At 48.3% G+C, this 16,033-nt stretch overlaps 1 protein-coding gene across 1 annotated transcript in view; it reads right to left on the bottom strand.

Moving 5' to 3' along the window:
• LOC144806531 (uncharacterized) overlaps positions 1 to 16,033 on the bottom strand; it is a 653,350-nt gene that overhangs the window by 338,254 nt on the left and 299,063 nt on the right. Inside the window, exon 2 of the mRNA XM_078672872.1 lies at positions 9,114 to 9,282. The gene's annotated coding sequence lies outside the window, so the exon portion shown is untranslated. The remainder of the gene's footprint in view (positions 1 to 9,113; positions 9,283 to 16,033) is intronic.

The raw sequence follows: 16,033 nt of genomic DNA, 5'->3' as shown, positions 1-16,033 counted from the left end.
TCGCAGAAACGGGGAGGATGGGTGGGGTGGTAAGGAATCTAACACTAACTAATGTTTCTTACAGATATATCGTTACCGATGGTAAGTAAATTGTGCATCTGAAAGAAACACGTTAGTGTTAGATTCTTTACCTTAGAATAGATACCCCAGCAATACCAACCCCGGTGGTGGGTCTGCGAACCAAAATCACACCAGGAAGTCCTGGAGAACAGAACGGCCAAAGAAGAAGTCTCTCCGGCCTTGGCTCTCCAGGCAGTAATGCTTGGCAAACGTGTGCAGCGAGGCCCACGTAGCTGCCTGACAAATGTCCTGCAAGGGACTCCCCGTCTCAAACCAGTAGTAGCCGCTGTAGCCTGAGTGGAATGGGCGCGCAGCCCCACAAGAGGTTCCTTTTTAGCCAAGGAATAACAGATCTTGATGCACAAAACGACCCACGAGAGATGGTCCGCTTGTGCACTGCCTGTCCCTTCTTAGCTCCCACGTAGCCAACAAAGACTTGGTCGTCCACCTGGAACTGTTGTGCGCGGTTCAGGTAAAAGGAGAGCGCACGTTTTAGGTCCAGACGGTGGAGCCTCTCTTCCTCTTTCGAGGGATGTGGAGGCGGAAAGATGGTGGGCATGGTAATGGTCTGTCCGATGTGAAAGGCAGTAACCTTACTAACTACAGGAAGTGAACCGGTCTGATTGGTGTGATAGAAAGACCACAGATGTGAGAGCAGCTACAGTTCACCAATGATACATAACTCGCACAATCTCAGGCTTGAGCAAAGGCAGTAACCACCTTGGGTAGAAATGAAGGACGAGTCCTCAGAACAACTTTGTGCGGATGGACAGAGAGGAAAGCAGGCTAAGAGCCTGGAGCTCACTCACTCTTCTGGCCGAGGTGATGGCAACCAGGAAAGCAGTTTTTAGGGTCAGAAGACGGAGAGGGCAATTATGAAGTGGCTCAAAGGGAGCGCACATCAAAAGGGTAATAACCAGATTCAAGTCCCACTGAGGCATCACGAAAGGAACAGGAGGAAACATGTGCGTGATGCCTTTCAAGAATCTATTTCCAACAAGGAACTTGAAAATAGAAGGCTGACCAGGAAGCCACTAGGAGGCTGAAATGGCCGAAAGATAGCCCTTGATAGTGCCCAGGACAGAGCCCTGCTGGGCGACAGAAAGAAGAAAGAGGAAAACCTCTGAAAGAGGGGCAGAGAGATTATCCACAGCCTTTGCTGTGCATCATGCCACAAATGTGTTCCACCTGCAGGCATATACCGTTTTTGTGGGGGGAAGCCTGTCTGGCAGAATAGCATCACAGACTTCAGGAGGCAAGTCAAATGGCCTCAACTGTCGCTGCTCAATCTCCACGCATGGAGGTGGAGGCTGGACAGGTTCGGGTGGAGGACCGTTCCCTGCTGCTGCGACAGAAGGTTACTCCTGAAGAGGCAGTCGAATCTGGGGATCGATTCACATTCTGAGTAGCTCGAGATACCAGTATCTTTGTGCCCAATCAGGAGCCACAAGGATGACTTGGGCCCGGTCGCGCCTGATCTTCTTCAGCACTCTGGGCAGAAGTGGGATAGGCAGAAAAGCGTACAACAGACCGCAACTCCACTCGCGACGAAAAGCGTCGCCGAGCGAGTGCCGCCTTGGAAATTTCAACGCGCAGAACTGAAGACATTGCGCGTTCTCTTCGGTGGCGAATAGATCTAACCAAGGCTCTCCCCACTGCTGAAAGAGACCTTCGCCACGTCCGAGTACAGACGCCATTCGTGATTGATCAAGCACCGGCGGCTGAGTTTGTCCGCCCTGGTGTTCGGCGAACCTGCCAGGTGTTGAACCACCATGGTGATGCCCTGATATTTCAGCCATGTCCCGAGGCGCAGAGCCTCCTGACATAGGGTCCACAACCCCACCCCGCCTTGTTTGTTGCAGTACCACATGGCGGTGGTGTTGTCCGTGAACACCTGCACTATACTTCCCTGGGCAGAGGGAAGGAATGTCTTCAGTGCAATTCGGATCGCCCGCAGCTCCAGAAGGTTGATATGGAGCCGGAGACCAGAGGCTTCGGATCTCCGCCTGTCCCATGTGGCCACCCCATCCCAGGAGGGACGCACCCGTCACCACTGTGTGCTCCGGTTGGGGAAGGGAGAGGGATCTGCCACTGACCCAATCGCGGTCCATGAGCCACCACTGCAGCTGTCTCGCAGTGCCCTTCGAGATCAGAACGTGGTCAGTCAGGTTGCCCTGATGCTGTGCCCACTGGAACTTCAGGTCCCACTGGAGAGCCCGCATCCGCCACCTGGCGTGATGTACCAGCAGGATGCAGGAGGCCATCAGCCCCAGGAGCCGCAGGGTCATTCTGACCGAAACTCTGGATATAGGCTGAAAGATTGGAAACAGAGCCTGAATATCCCAAACCCGCTGCTCGGGGGGATACACCCAAAACTGCGCCGAGTGTAGAACCGCTCCGATGAAGAGGATCTTCTGAGAGGGACTCAGGTGTGACTTCGGCACGTTGATGGAGAACCCAAGCGAGTGCAGGAGGCCGGCCGTACTCTGGAGGTGGAAGATGACTGTCTGGGGCGAGCCCGCCATCAACAACCAGTGGTCGAGATAGGGGAAGACTGGAACCCCTAATCTGCGCAGATGAGCTGCAACCACTGCCATCACTTTAGTGAATACCCGGGGGGCACTGGTAAGGCCGAAGGGGAGCACGGTAAACTGAAAGTGCTCGTGGCCTACCATGAACCGCATGTAACGACGGTGGGCCAGAAGGACATGAATATGGAAATAGGTGTCCTGCAAGTCCAACGCTACCATCCAGTCTCCAGGGTCTACGGCAGCCAGAACCTGAGCTAAAGTCAGCATCTTGAACTTCTCCTTCAGGAGGGAGCCGTTGACGCTCCTGAGTTCCAAGATAGAGCACAGGCCCCCTTTGCCCTTCTTTGAAACCAGAAAGTAGTGGGAATAACAACCACGTCCTACTTCTGGACCAGGAACGCGCTCGATGGCCCCCTTGGCCAAGAGGGCCGTAACTTCCTCTCGCAGAAGTTGCAAGTGATCCCCCGACATGGTACTGTGGTGGCATGGCTAGAGGGGTCGCCTCAAAGGGGAGGGAGTAGCCCCTTCGGATGATTTGCAGCACCCACCTGTCCGAAGTGATGGAACGCCAGTGGAGTACGTGATGGCAAACCCTGCCTCCGACTGGCGTGGAATGAGCCTGAAAGCTCGGACTAGGAAGGCTTTGAGGCAGAAGCTGCGGGAGCTGATGTGGACTGACCGGCTCTCTGACCCCCTGCTCCGCCACGTCAGGCAGCACGTCCGCGACCGCGTTGAGGCTGTACAAATGTGTGGGGGTGCCCCTTCCGTTGCCACGAAAGAGACGAAAAGCAGAAGTTTGCTGGCGCTGGCCCGACAGGCCCAAGGACTTGGCCATAGCCCTGAAGTCCTTAAAGCGCTCAAGCTCGCTATCTGCTTTGTCGCCAAAGAGGAGACGGCCATCAAAGGGCATGTCCATGAGTGTGTTCTGGACATCCCCTGAAAAACTGGCGGACCTCAGCCAGGCGTGACGAGTAATCGCCACAGTCGTTGAATTTGCTCTGCCCAGCGAGTCCGTGGTGTCAAGTCCACATCGGATGGAATACCGTGCTGCGTCTCGGCCGTCAGCGACAGCCTGGGCGAGCCGTGTCTGGGCCTCCGCCGGACACTGGGGAAGCACGTCTGCCACCGTATCCCACAGAGAGTGGGTGTAACAGCCCAAAAGGCATGCAGTGTTAATGGACCGCAATCCTAGGCTGACCGAGAAGAACAGTTTCTTGCCAAACTGATCTAGCCTTTTGGATTCCTGATATGGCAGAGCGGTCGGGAATGCGGTCTGGGACGTGGAGGCCTGGATAACCAGACTCTCGGGGGTGGAGTGGGTGGACAGAAAGCAGGGGTCGCCCGGAGCCGGGCGTTGGCGTCGGTCCATGTACTGATCCACAGGGAGAACTGTGGAGGGCTTGGACCAAGTGCCCATCAGAAAGTCAGTGAGGGCCTCATTAAACGGCAGCAGAGGCTTCGTAGAGCTGACTGGCATTGAAGCACTTCGGTGAGGAAGTTAGTCCTTACGCTGCTGCAGGGAGCTCAAGGGCTAGGGCCTTGGCCACCCTACGCAACACCACAGCATAAGTAGCCCCCTCCTCCGTAGTCACGGAGGGAGGAGAGAGAAAACCAGTGTCAGGCGAAGTGTCTAGACCACTGGCATCCCCCAGCTCATCATCCCAGTCCTGACTTTACTGGCACTGCTGTGCCAGAGGGTCCTCAGACCCCTCCCAGTCCTCCCCTTGATCCGTGTCCTGATTAACAGGCATATCAAATGTCAAAGGTTCTTATATAGCGCCTTATCACCTATAGGTCTCAAGGCGCTTGCTTTGGGAACCCGTCCTGGCTTTTCCCTGTGAGATAACCCCAACTGGGCATCCCCAAGGTGAAAGCCAGGCATCCCGCCGCTGGGGGGCCGTAGTGGAGATTAAGCAAGCTATTGCCCAGAGTTGCAGAGTGTGAACCCGTGATTCGAGTAGGCACCGAAGTGAGAATTGTCGAGTCCGTGGACATTTGGGCTCAAGACCCTGCCGCGTCGGGATTTGAACCCTGGTCCCGGGTCTGACCTCTGCTTCAGGGTCTGCCTCCTCTAACCAGTGAGCCACACTTGCATAAATGACAGAGCCGTAGAGTCATAGGTGAAGGGCTCACCCATCAACATCGGAGAAGGCGCTGCTCCGACGCCGAACCAGGACTGGGGCTAAAACCAGAGACGGTGTTGTCCGAGGATGGCGCCGGGGTCAGCGCCAGCGGAGGAGTCATAAGGTCAACTGGCGCGACCGGGATCCAGGCCTGGATCCCACAGGGTCCTGCACGCCGAGACCGAAGTTGCCGACGGCACCGGGGCCGAAGCCGCCAGCAAGTTAGGACTGCCAGTCGGACCCGCGGGCCCGAAGCCGCGCCGGCAGGTGTTGACGGCGGGAAGAGAGTCCTCTTGGCCACGAGGAAGTCTCTAATATCGCCCGGAGTCGCATTCAGTCCAGGGACCAGAGGGTGTGGGACAGGATGCGACTCCTGAGCCGCGTGAGTGGCGAGGGGAGTCCTCACTGCTTCTTTTTGACATGCCTAGACTTACCCGAGTGCGAGGACTTGGATCCGGATGATCGGTGATGACTGCGGCTCCGCGACCAGTTCCTCGACTTCCTCCCCGACTGGGACCTCAAGCGGCACAGAGTCGACTGCCGGAGCTCGAGGAGCTTACGGGAACGCTCCCGCCTATCCTTCGACGTCAAGGCCCGGCAGTCGGAGCACGACTTGTCATCGTGGTCGCCCCCAAACAGTAGGAACACCGGCGGAGGGGGTCGGTAACAGACATCAGTCGGTGATAGGCGCCACACAGCTTGAAACCGGGCATCCCTACTGGCACCAGGAGTCGAGTCGACTCGACAAAGATAGTCAAAAATGTCCAAAAAGTTAGTCAAAAAATGACTAAAGGTACGTGCTCTTCCCGGATCTGCGCTAGCTGGCGCGGAAAAAAGAAGAACTGACGTCAGCGCTCGAGGGCGGCGTCTAAGTACTCCAGCGACATTATTCCGGCGATCACGACACCGACGACGGACACGGAGCCGCAGATGACGCCCACCGACGCGCAGGGGCACTGCTGACGAAAAACTTTCCGTATCCAGTCTGACGCCTGGGGGTAATTCTAAGGTAAGGAATCTAACACCAACGTGTTTCTTTCAGATTCTGTCTTTCAGATACTAGCTTTTTTGGCATAAGGATTTTCTCCAGTGTGGAGTTTCTCATGGTGAGATAGCGTTTTTCTCTGCAGCTCTTCTGGCATTCAGAACACTCATAAAGTTTTTCATCAGTATGGAGAATCGCTTATGGTTAGTGAGGCTGTGCCCATCAGATAGGAATTTCTGGCATTCACAGCATTGGTAATGTTTTTCCCCTGTGTGCGTCTGCTCATGTAGAGTGAGATTGGTTTAAAACTGATGCTTTTCTGGCACTAAAATATTTTGATGGTGTGTTTTCTTATGGCGCTTGAAATTATCTCTACCTCTGAATCTTTTCTGACAATTAGAGCACTGATAATTTTCTTCTCCAGTGTGGATTCTCATATGTTTAGTGAGATTACATTTAAGGCTGAAACATTTTTGGCATTCAGAGCACTGATAAGGTATTTCCCCAGTGTGGGTTCTTAGATGCTGAGTGAGACTGCCTTTTGTACAGAAACATATCTGGCATTCAGAGCACCTATGTGGTTTTTCCCCAGTGTGGGTTCTTATATGATTAATGAGACTGTTTTTTTGGCAGAAATATTTTTGGCATTCAGAGCACTGATATGGTTTTTCCCCAGTGTGGGTTCTTATATGCTGAGTGAGACTGGTTTTTTCACTGAAACATGTGTGGCATTCAGAGCACCGATAAGGTTTTTCCCCAGTGTGGGTTCTTATATGAATAATGAGATTGTTTTTTTGGCCGAAACATTTTTGGCATTCAGAGCACTGATAAGGTTTTTCCCTAGTGTGGGTTCTTATATGCTGAGTGAGATTGCTTTTTACCCTGAAACATTTGTCGCATTCAGTGCACTGATAAGGTTTTTCCCCAGTGTGGAATCTCATATGCCCAGTTAGAAGTGATTTAAGTGTGAAATCTTTTGGGCATTTAGAGCACTGATAAGGTTTTTCCCCAGTGTGGGTTCCTATATGTTGAGTGAGACTGAGTTTGTCTCTGAAACATTTCTGACATTCAGAGCATGGATAAGGTTTTTCCCCAGTGTGGGTTATTGTATGTTGAGAAAGAGTTCTTTTGTCAATGAAACATTTCTGGCATTCAGAGCACTGATAAGGTTTTTCCCCAGTGTGGATCTTTGTATGCCGTGTGAGACTATTTTTTCTACTGAAACATTTCTGGCATTCAGAGCATTGATAAGGTTGTTCCACAGAATGGGTTATTGCATGTTGAGAAATACTTTGTTTGTTACAAAACCTTTCCTGGCATTCAGAGCACTGAAAAGGTTTTTCCCCAGTGTGGATTCTTGTATGTTCAATGAGTTTGCTTTTGTAACTGAAACATTTCTGGCATTCAGAGCACTGAAAAGGTTTCTCCCCAGTGTGGGTTCTTATATGATGAGTTAGACTGTTTTTGTCAATGAAACATTTCTGGCATTCAGAGCACTGATAAGGTTTTTCCCCAGTGTGGGTTCTTGTATGCCGAGCGAGACAGTTTTTGTCACTGAAACATTTGTGGCATTAAGAGCACTGATAACGTTTTGCCCCAGTGTGGATCTTTGTATGCCGTGTGAGTATACGTTTTACACTGAAAAATTTCGGGCATTCAGAGCACTGATAAGGTTGTTCCACAGAATGGGTTATTGCATGTTGAGAAAGGCTTTGTTTGTTACAAAACCTTTCCTGGCATTTAGAGCACTGATACGGTTTTTCCCCAGTGTGGAATCTCAAATGTGCAAATAGAAGTGATTTAAGTTTGAACTGTTTTGGGCATTCAGAGCACTGATAAGGGTTTTCCCCAGTGTGGATTCTTATATGTTCAGTGAGTCTGCTTTTGCAACTGAAACATTTCTGGCATTCAGAGCACTGAAAAGGTTTATAACCAGTGTGGGTTCTTATATGCCGAGTGAGACTGTTTTTGTCAATGAAACATTTCTGGCATTCAGAGCACTGATAAGGTTTTTCTCCAGAGTGGATTCTCATATGTTCAGTGAGTTTCGATTTACGGGCGAAACTTTTCGGGCATTCAGCGCACTGGTAAGATTTTTCCCCAGAGTGGGTTAATGAATGTAGATATAGACTCGCTTTGACACTAAACCTTTTCTGGCGTTCAGAGCACTGATAAGGTTTTTCCCCAGTGTGGATTCTCATATGCACAGTGAGATAAGATTTACGCCTGAAACTTTTTTGGCATACTTTGCACTGAGAGTGGTTTCCCCCAGTGTGCATTGTGTCAAATTCTGTGAGATAAGATTTATGGCTGTATCTTTTTTGGCACATGTAACTTTTTTCCCCAACTTAGGTTATTTTGCTTTGATTGAGGCGGTTTTGAACACTGAATTTGTTCTCACAGTCCGTGTTTTTATAAGGTGTATTCCTAGAGTTAATATCTCTACGTTTAGTTTTCTCTTGCTTATATGCCACGGTAAGAGTGTACCCGATTTTAGAGTTGGGCTTGTTTAGATAATGTTCAGCATTTATCTATAAAAGAAATTGTGTGTAATCTTCTCAACACTTGAATTGAGCAAAATATGTCTGGAAGCAGCCCTGTAACACCTGTCGAAATGTTTCTAGCAGATAATAGTCTTTAGGTTATAGCCTATCCGGCAGCAACTTATTTTGTGACTGAAGATTTTCTCAAATCTATTTGTATAGGTTCTTAGCAATGCAGTGATAAGGTGTTAGTCTGATATTTAATAATTAAACTGATAAGTACCTTTTTGCACTGACGTAATGGCAGTAACTGAGGGCGTTAGAACGTGCACAGTACTATTGTGGATCACGAGTCTCAGAACATCAGTTCCTTCTACCCTTTCTATGTTTGGGGTAAGGTTAAGGTTTATAGTTCTGAAGACGAGGATTTATTTACATTACCTATAGCGCAACTGTGCTCATTTAATCCATTTTTATATTTAACAGTTTTACATATCACTCATTCACAGCAGATACTGTTGAGGCGATTAACATAAAATTACAGAACAGTACACAATAAAAAATAAACAATCTGAGATGGTTATGAACACAATAAAGTGGTGAATTTTTAAGATTTTCGCAAGAGTGAGCAGAGTGGGTCGTGGTTTTCTACCCAGAGTCAGATAGTCTCAAACTTGTGTAACTGGTTAAAAACGGTTGTTGAACAAAGGTGATTTTCCAATCTTTTGGTTGTTAACGTGTCAGCTTCGGAATCTTCTCTCAGCGTCTTTTCTTTGATGGTCTGCAGAAGAAACCTTTTGTTATAACTTTCTTTTAATGCAGTGTGTGCTTCCTCTCTGGAATTACATGATGTTTTAGATGAACGTTATTCTGTGCACAGAAATGGCTTTGCTCTGGGTTAATGAAATACTAAATTAGAGACTTCACTTACAGTATAGTACTTTCCTCAGCTCCCACTTCCTCGCCACACCTAGATTTTGGAAATTGTTTAAACGTAGAATGCTGGATGTCCTTCAGTTTTTCAAAATAATCCTTCTTATGGCACTGACTTCAGTTGCCTGGTGCTAAATCTTGCTTTCTTCGTCAGTAATTTCAATCACCTATAGTATTAAAATTAAATAGTTAATACATGAAAATTTCCCAAAATATAATTTACAAGCCAAATCAATGCAGAGTTGCAGAATTTTGAAAATGTTAAGCTGTTTTTCAGACAGAGCAGAGTGTAGAATGGTAGCCTGGGAGTACTTGGATGTAGGAGTGAGGATTTATAGAGTTTTCAACATTTTATTAAGCTCACAAAGGATACATGCACCCTATGGACTTGTAACATAGAATCCCAAAGGCAGAAATTAAAGTCATATGCACTGGCACCAAACAGATATTTAAAAAAGGATACTATTTATTAATTTTTAATGTAGATTTCTGGGACTGGAATGACTCCTCTACGGACAACAGGCGTTTTCCCCTGTCCTGAGTTACCACCTACTTGTATCTGGTATCCTGGCTTTTGAGCTTTGGCCTCTGCCTCAAGCAAATCTATTGTGTGCTGCGAGGACTATGCCTAGACCTATCCCTCAACTATGGTCCAGAGTATGAATCAAGGGCAATAAAATGAAGCCGTACTTTCATGTGTTCATTTTATTCCACCTGATTATCAGTTGTTAGGTTTTTCTACACCTGGATTTACCGGGTGCAGAAAATCAGGACACAATTATTTTCCAGACAGAAAAATTAGACTGAAAAGACGCATAAGACTCTGGGTGCAGCAGAAGCAGCCAAGACGTTTGCTGTTTTTTTTACTAACTGGGGGAAACACACAATTCTTCCCTCTGTTGGTGTTCACAGTCGTTGTTGGCCTGTGATTCAGCATTGAGTGCAGAGCGTATCGAGTAGAGCCGAGAGGCCGAGCCGAGGAAGAGTTGACGAGCAAGAGGAGCGGAGCCTGGGACGACTGCCCAGGTTTGTTTTGTGACCGGTTCCCGCTCCCGAAGGTTTCTCCCACTTCACCCGCGTTCTGCTATACAGGTGCTTTAAGTTCTATGGATCTGCTGAGGGGGCAGGAACGGCCACTGCTGGCACCGCGGTGCTAAGGCGTTGCCAGTGCTGCTAGTGTGGTGGCTGCTGCAGGGGTCAAAGGAGCCTTGGTCTGCGGTGCTGCTCGTGCGGCGGCTGCAGCAGGGCACAGAGGAGAACAGAGGAGTCTTCACCTGCCGCATGATTTTACGTATTTACTAAGCATTGAGCAGAGCAGAGCTGAGCCGAGGAGTGGAGGGAAGCGCCTACATCTGCCGTCTGTAGTGGGACTGGCTCAGGATCCCGCTCTTGCTCCTGAAGGATTGCCAGCATTCTCCCTTGTACTCTTGTCAGCGATGAATAGCAATGAACAAGCAATGAACAGTGAGTGGTGAGTGACAAGTGGCAAGAGGTGTTTGGCGTGTGGCGAGTAGTTAGTCACACATTCTAGCAGGTCACAGTGTGCCTGAAAAAACAACCCAGACTGTGTTGAGATATTTTTTATTGGCCAAGGATATTCGCCAATGTAGATAAATACTGCAGGGAGTGTGAAATATGTCAGAAGAAGGACCCCAAAACCCCCCTGCCGTTCCCTTACAACCTCTACCAATCATCGATAACCCCTTTGAGAGGATAAGTATGGATTTACTGGGTCCTCTCCCAAAATCGAAAAAATTATATATCTATATACTGGTTATTGTCGATTACGCAACTCGATACCCAGAAGCATTTCCCCTACGAACACCAAGCATGAAAAAAACATCAGTGAAAAGTTACTAGAACTGTTTTCGAGGGTAGGATTTCCCACAGAAATTTTGACAGACCATGGTACCCCCTTTGTTTCTCGTTTAATGAAACAAGTCTGTAAAACCTTGAAAATTACCCAAATAAGAACATCGGCTTATTACACTCAGACAGAGGGTCTGTGCAAGCGATATAACGCCACCTTCAAGCTAACCATGAAGAAAATGCTACCCACCGAAGGGAAAGAATGGGACATGTTGTTGCCACTCGCCCTCTTTGTTATTTGAAGCCAGGTTTAGAGAAGCTTGTGTTGTTCTCCCTTTGTACTTCTTTATGGGAGACAGCCACAAACCTTGCTAGAAATGACAAGAGAAGACTGGGAACAAGAGAAACAAGAAGACACACAACACCCTCTAGAATACACCCAAAGCCTAAGACACCGCATACAGAAACGGCGAGATTTTGCTCACGACAACCTAGAAAAAGCTCAAAGAAGCTAGCAGATGTCTTGCAATAAAGGAAAGAGGTGACAGCAGTTACAAGTTCATGAGTAGGTGCTCCTACTCCTACCTTCCTCTATACGCCAAAAAAGGGCAGAATTGAAGGGACCATATGTAGTTGTTGAAAGGATAGGCCTCACTACTTACCGGTTACGCCTTTCCTCAACCAAAACCCAGATATATCACATAAATCTACTAAAGAAATTGTTGGGACCCCTCCCCATAGACACCCATTACGTTTTGTCTGACTAAAAACCCATTCTTTCAACATTAACTCAATTGCTCATAAACGAACATCTAAAAGAGGAACAAAAAGTGTCTCTTCAGACCCCCTTAGAGTCCTTCTCCTCCATCTTTTCCGACCTCCCGGGAAAAACAACAATCGTCGAGCATGCAATTGTTACCCCACCAAATGAAGTAATAAAACAACGCCCCAACAGAATACCATGCGCTAGGCGGGACGCGGTTCCTGCCGCAATAGAGAGCATGTTATAACTAGGAGTCATAAAACCTTCCAGCAGTAACTGGTCCTCCCCCATTGTCATAGTTCTGAAACCGGATGGTTCCATCTGTTTTTGTATAGACTTCCGCTCAGTCAATGCCATGTCGAAATTTGTACTCGTCACCACGCCACGGCCCAGGAGGGACTTTGCTCTTCCAGCTGCATGGGCGTCTACGGGGCTTTTGGAAAGGGGCTGAGTCAGAGAGGGACGGGCAGAGAGGCAGAGGGGTGAAAGGGACCCAGGGTAAAGGAAATAAGTGAGACGGAAAAAAAAGACAAAAGCAGAAATCATCAGCTACTCTTTTTCTTTTGGTTACTCCAACCTCTAGCCCCTCCCTTCACATTTATGCATAGCTATTATTTATTCCTCACATCTTCCCGTGACTAAACCAGAAAGCAAAAACACTTACCTGAGCCTTTTCCTTCTGTCCAAGGGATGACGGCGGCCTAGGCTCACCTAAGGGACTGAAGTGGAAGACCCTGTGGGAAAGAAAAATACAAAAGAGACAATCAATCATTGTGATTTCCTGCAATACTAATAAAAAGTGTACACCAAGAAATTATTCAATGCAGTGAGCTCCTTCTCTATCTACTCTTCCACAATGGGGAGCATCCAAACTCTCCCTCCAGGCAATGGGAGACAGAGACAAACACACACACACACACACACACACACAGGAAAGCATCGTAAGAAAACGCCTGATACAGTTTTTATATGCTGGCATATGTACATTGATTTAGAAAGATGTTGGAACTATTTATTTTGTTCAATGTGGTTATACTGCTAATTACTTTTATCACCTCTTTCCTCACCGGCAGAACCCAGAGAGTCCGCCTCCCCCTTTCCGATCCAAAGCCATCACATTCACCTGCGGCGTACCCCAAGGATCATCCCTCAGCCCTACCCTTTTCAATATCTTAATGGCACCGCTCGCCAACATCATCCAAGCACACCACCTCAACATCATCTCGTACACTGATGATACCCAGCGGATCCTCTCCCTCACCAAGGACCTGGCCACCACCAAATCCAACCTCCAATGAAGGCTGTTGCAGACTGGATGAAGACTAGCCGGCTGAAACTGAACTCGGACAAGACAGGAGGTCCTCATCCTCAGATCCACCCCGTCCGCATGGGATGACTCCTGGTGGCCGGCTATGCTGGGAGCTGCCCTGATACCCACCAACTTCACATGCAACCTGGGGTTCATTGTGGACTCCACGCCGTCTATGGCCCAGCAAGTTAATGCTGTTTCCTCTTCCTGCTTCAACACCATCCGCATGCTCTGAAAGATCTACAGATGGACCCCCACCAAAACCAGAAGGACGGTCACCCAAGCAATCGTCAGCAGCAAGCTGGACTATGGCAACGCCCTCTACGCAGGAACCACGGCCACACTCCAGAAGAGACTCCAATGCCTACAAAACGCCTCTGCACGCCTCATCGTCGGACTCCCTCTCAACAGTCACATCACCGCCCACCTGAGAAACCTGCACTGGCTCCTGGTCAACAAGAGGATCACCTTCAAGCTCCTCACCCACTGTACAGCAGCACTCTGCAGCACCACTGTACAGCAGCACTCTGCAGCACCACTGTACAGCACCACACTGCAGCACCACTCTGCAGCACCACTCTACAGTACCCCTTTACAGCACCAATCTAAACAACCACTCTGCAGCACCACTCTGCAGCACTACTCTGCAGCACCACTCTACAGCACCAATATAAACCACCACTGTACAGCACCACACTGCAGCACCACTCTAGAGTACCCCTTTACAACACCAATATAAACCACCACTCTGCAGCACCCCCTGCACCACCACTGTACAGCACCACTGTGCAGCACCACTCTACAGCACCACACTACAGCACCACTGTGGTTGTGTGTGGTTGTGTGTGGGTGTGTGTGTGGTTTTGTGTGTGTGTGGTTGTGTGTGTATTTGTGGTTGTGTGTGTGGTTGTGTGTGGTTGTGTGTGGGTGTGGTTGGGTGTGTGTGGTTGAGTATGGTTGTGTGGGGATGTGGTTGTATGTGGTTGTGCGTGTATTTGTGGTTGTGTGTGGGCGTGGTTGTGTGTGTGGTTGTGTGTGGGTGTGGTTGTGTGTGGTTGTGTGTGGGTGTGTGGTTGTGAGTGTGGTTGGGTGTGGCTGTGGTTATGTGTGTGTGTAGTTGTGTGTGTGTATGGTTGTGATTGTATAAGGTTGTGGGTGTGGTTGTGGTGGATGTGGTTGTGTGTGTGTGTGTGTGTGTGTGTGTGTGTGTGTGTATGTGTGTGGTTGTTTGTGTGGTTGCCTAAGGGCAAACTGCCCCTTCGGAGAATGACTGGAATGACTAGCTGGGGGTGGCAGTTAGAAACACTGGGCTTGGACTGGTCTGTGTGCACCTTTTTCCTTTTATAAAATTCAGAAAAAGATCTTTTGGGGGAACACCAGCCTCTTGGAAGAGACTACTTCTTTATTAGTTAGGATCTGGCAAGAGGACTTATTTATCCCTTTCGCTCAAGAAAACACACCCCCCAGCTCCCCAGCACTCTTTCCATCCCTGCCTCTTTGCAACATTTTTTCCTAATGCGTACACAAAATATGGAATTTGACTTTCTGCTAATCACAGTTGTTTATATTCCTACCATGAATAAGCCCCAGCAGCAATCTGCACTTTTGTTAGCTAAGAAGTTTCAATGTGTCACCTTGGGAAAAACTGAAAATGTATTTAACATGGACCCCATTTTACAAGGAAGAATGACCATCAGATTTTTTTTGTTCTTAGGGTGTATCCATTTCTGGTACTAACATTACTTGTCTTAAATCTCTCACCTCCAATTGAACTGACCTTTTACCCAGTTCTCTCTTGCCAGAAGTTTTTAGGGGATTCCCAACGGTTCCCTCTGCCACTTCCTCTGCTTGCTCCACGTCCTCTCATCGAACTCAACTATTCCTTCTCTTTTCCAGAGGATTCCTTCATGGCCAGACCTGGGGGATTGGATGGGGAGAAGCAACCAGCTCTCTGCAGCTGACCGACTCCGATCGAGCCTCAAACAATGAACGAAGCTTCACCATGAAAAAGTCAGCACCTGCAACACTCCTCAGGCTTTGGAGCATACCCATGACTCTCAATTCTATAGACCCGGCCCTGAGAAATAGTTGCTTGTGCTTAGCACCTGAAAGCACTGGCACAAATTAAGCACTGGCACGGAGAAAAAGACACTCATCCGCTGCGTTCATGGAGACATCAGAACCTATCCAATAGCCGAAATACCCATCAAGTTACCCAATGACAGTACTCTACTGGTCAGGGTAGGAGTATTGGACAACCTACCCGAACAACTCAGTTTGGACACAGACTATCCAGAATTCCTCTTGTTGCTCAAAAGCACACTGAGGGACACTCCTACACACCCTTGTACGCTGCTCAGACAACCCCCTTGGCTTTCGGACCGGTCATTTCAGTATGCTCAATTCAAAGACCCCACCCACCAGATTGCCTGGCAACAAGCGCAGAACCCAGTGATACCGTCCTCATTCCCCTCATATGCAGGATAGGAAAACAAGATGATCCCCACAGTTAGTGGTTCTCAAGAGAGTTCGCTATCAAATATTATTTTTTGCCCAGTCACACATTCTAGCAGGTCACAGTGTGCCTGAAAAAACAACCCAGACTGTGTTGAGATATTTTTTATTGGCCAGGGATATTCACCAATGTAGATAAATACTGCAGGGAGTGTGAAATACGTCAGAAGAAGGACCTCAAAAACCCCCTGCCTTACAACCTCTACCAATCATCGATAACCCCTTTGAGAGGATAAGTATGGATTTACTAGGTCCTCTCCCAAAATCGAAAAAATTATATATCTATATACTGGTTATTGTTGATTACGCAACTCGATACCTAGAAGAATTTCCCCTACGAACACCAAGCACGAAAAAAACATCAGTTAAAAGTTACTAGAACTGTTTTCGAGGGTAGGATTTCCCACAGAGATTTTGACAGACTAGGGTACCCCCTTTGTATCTCGTTTAATGAAACAAGTGTGGAAAACCTTGAAAATTACCCAAATAAGAACATCGGCTTATTACCCTCAGACAGAGGGTC

The sequence above is a fragment of the Lissotriton helveticus genome (genome assembly GCF_964261635.1).
Source record: "Lissotriton helveticus chromosome 1_1 unlocalized genomic scaffold, aLisHel1.1 SUPER_1_unloc_8, whole genome shotgun sequence".
In the NCBI taxonomy this organism is placed as follows: domain Eukaryota; kingdom Metazoa; phylum Chordata; class Amphibia; order Caudata; family Salamandridae; genus Lissotriton; species Lissotriton helveticus.
This window is presented reverse-complemented; position numbering and strand designations above follow the sequence as displayed.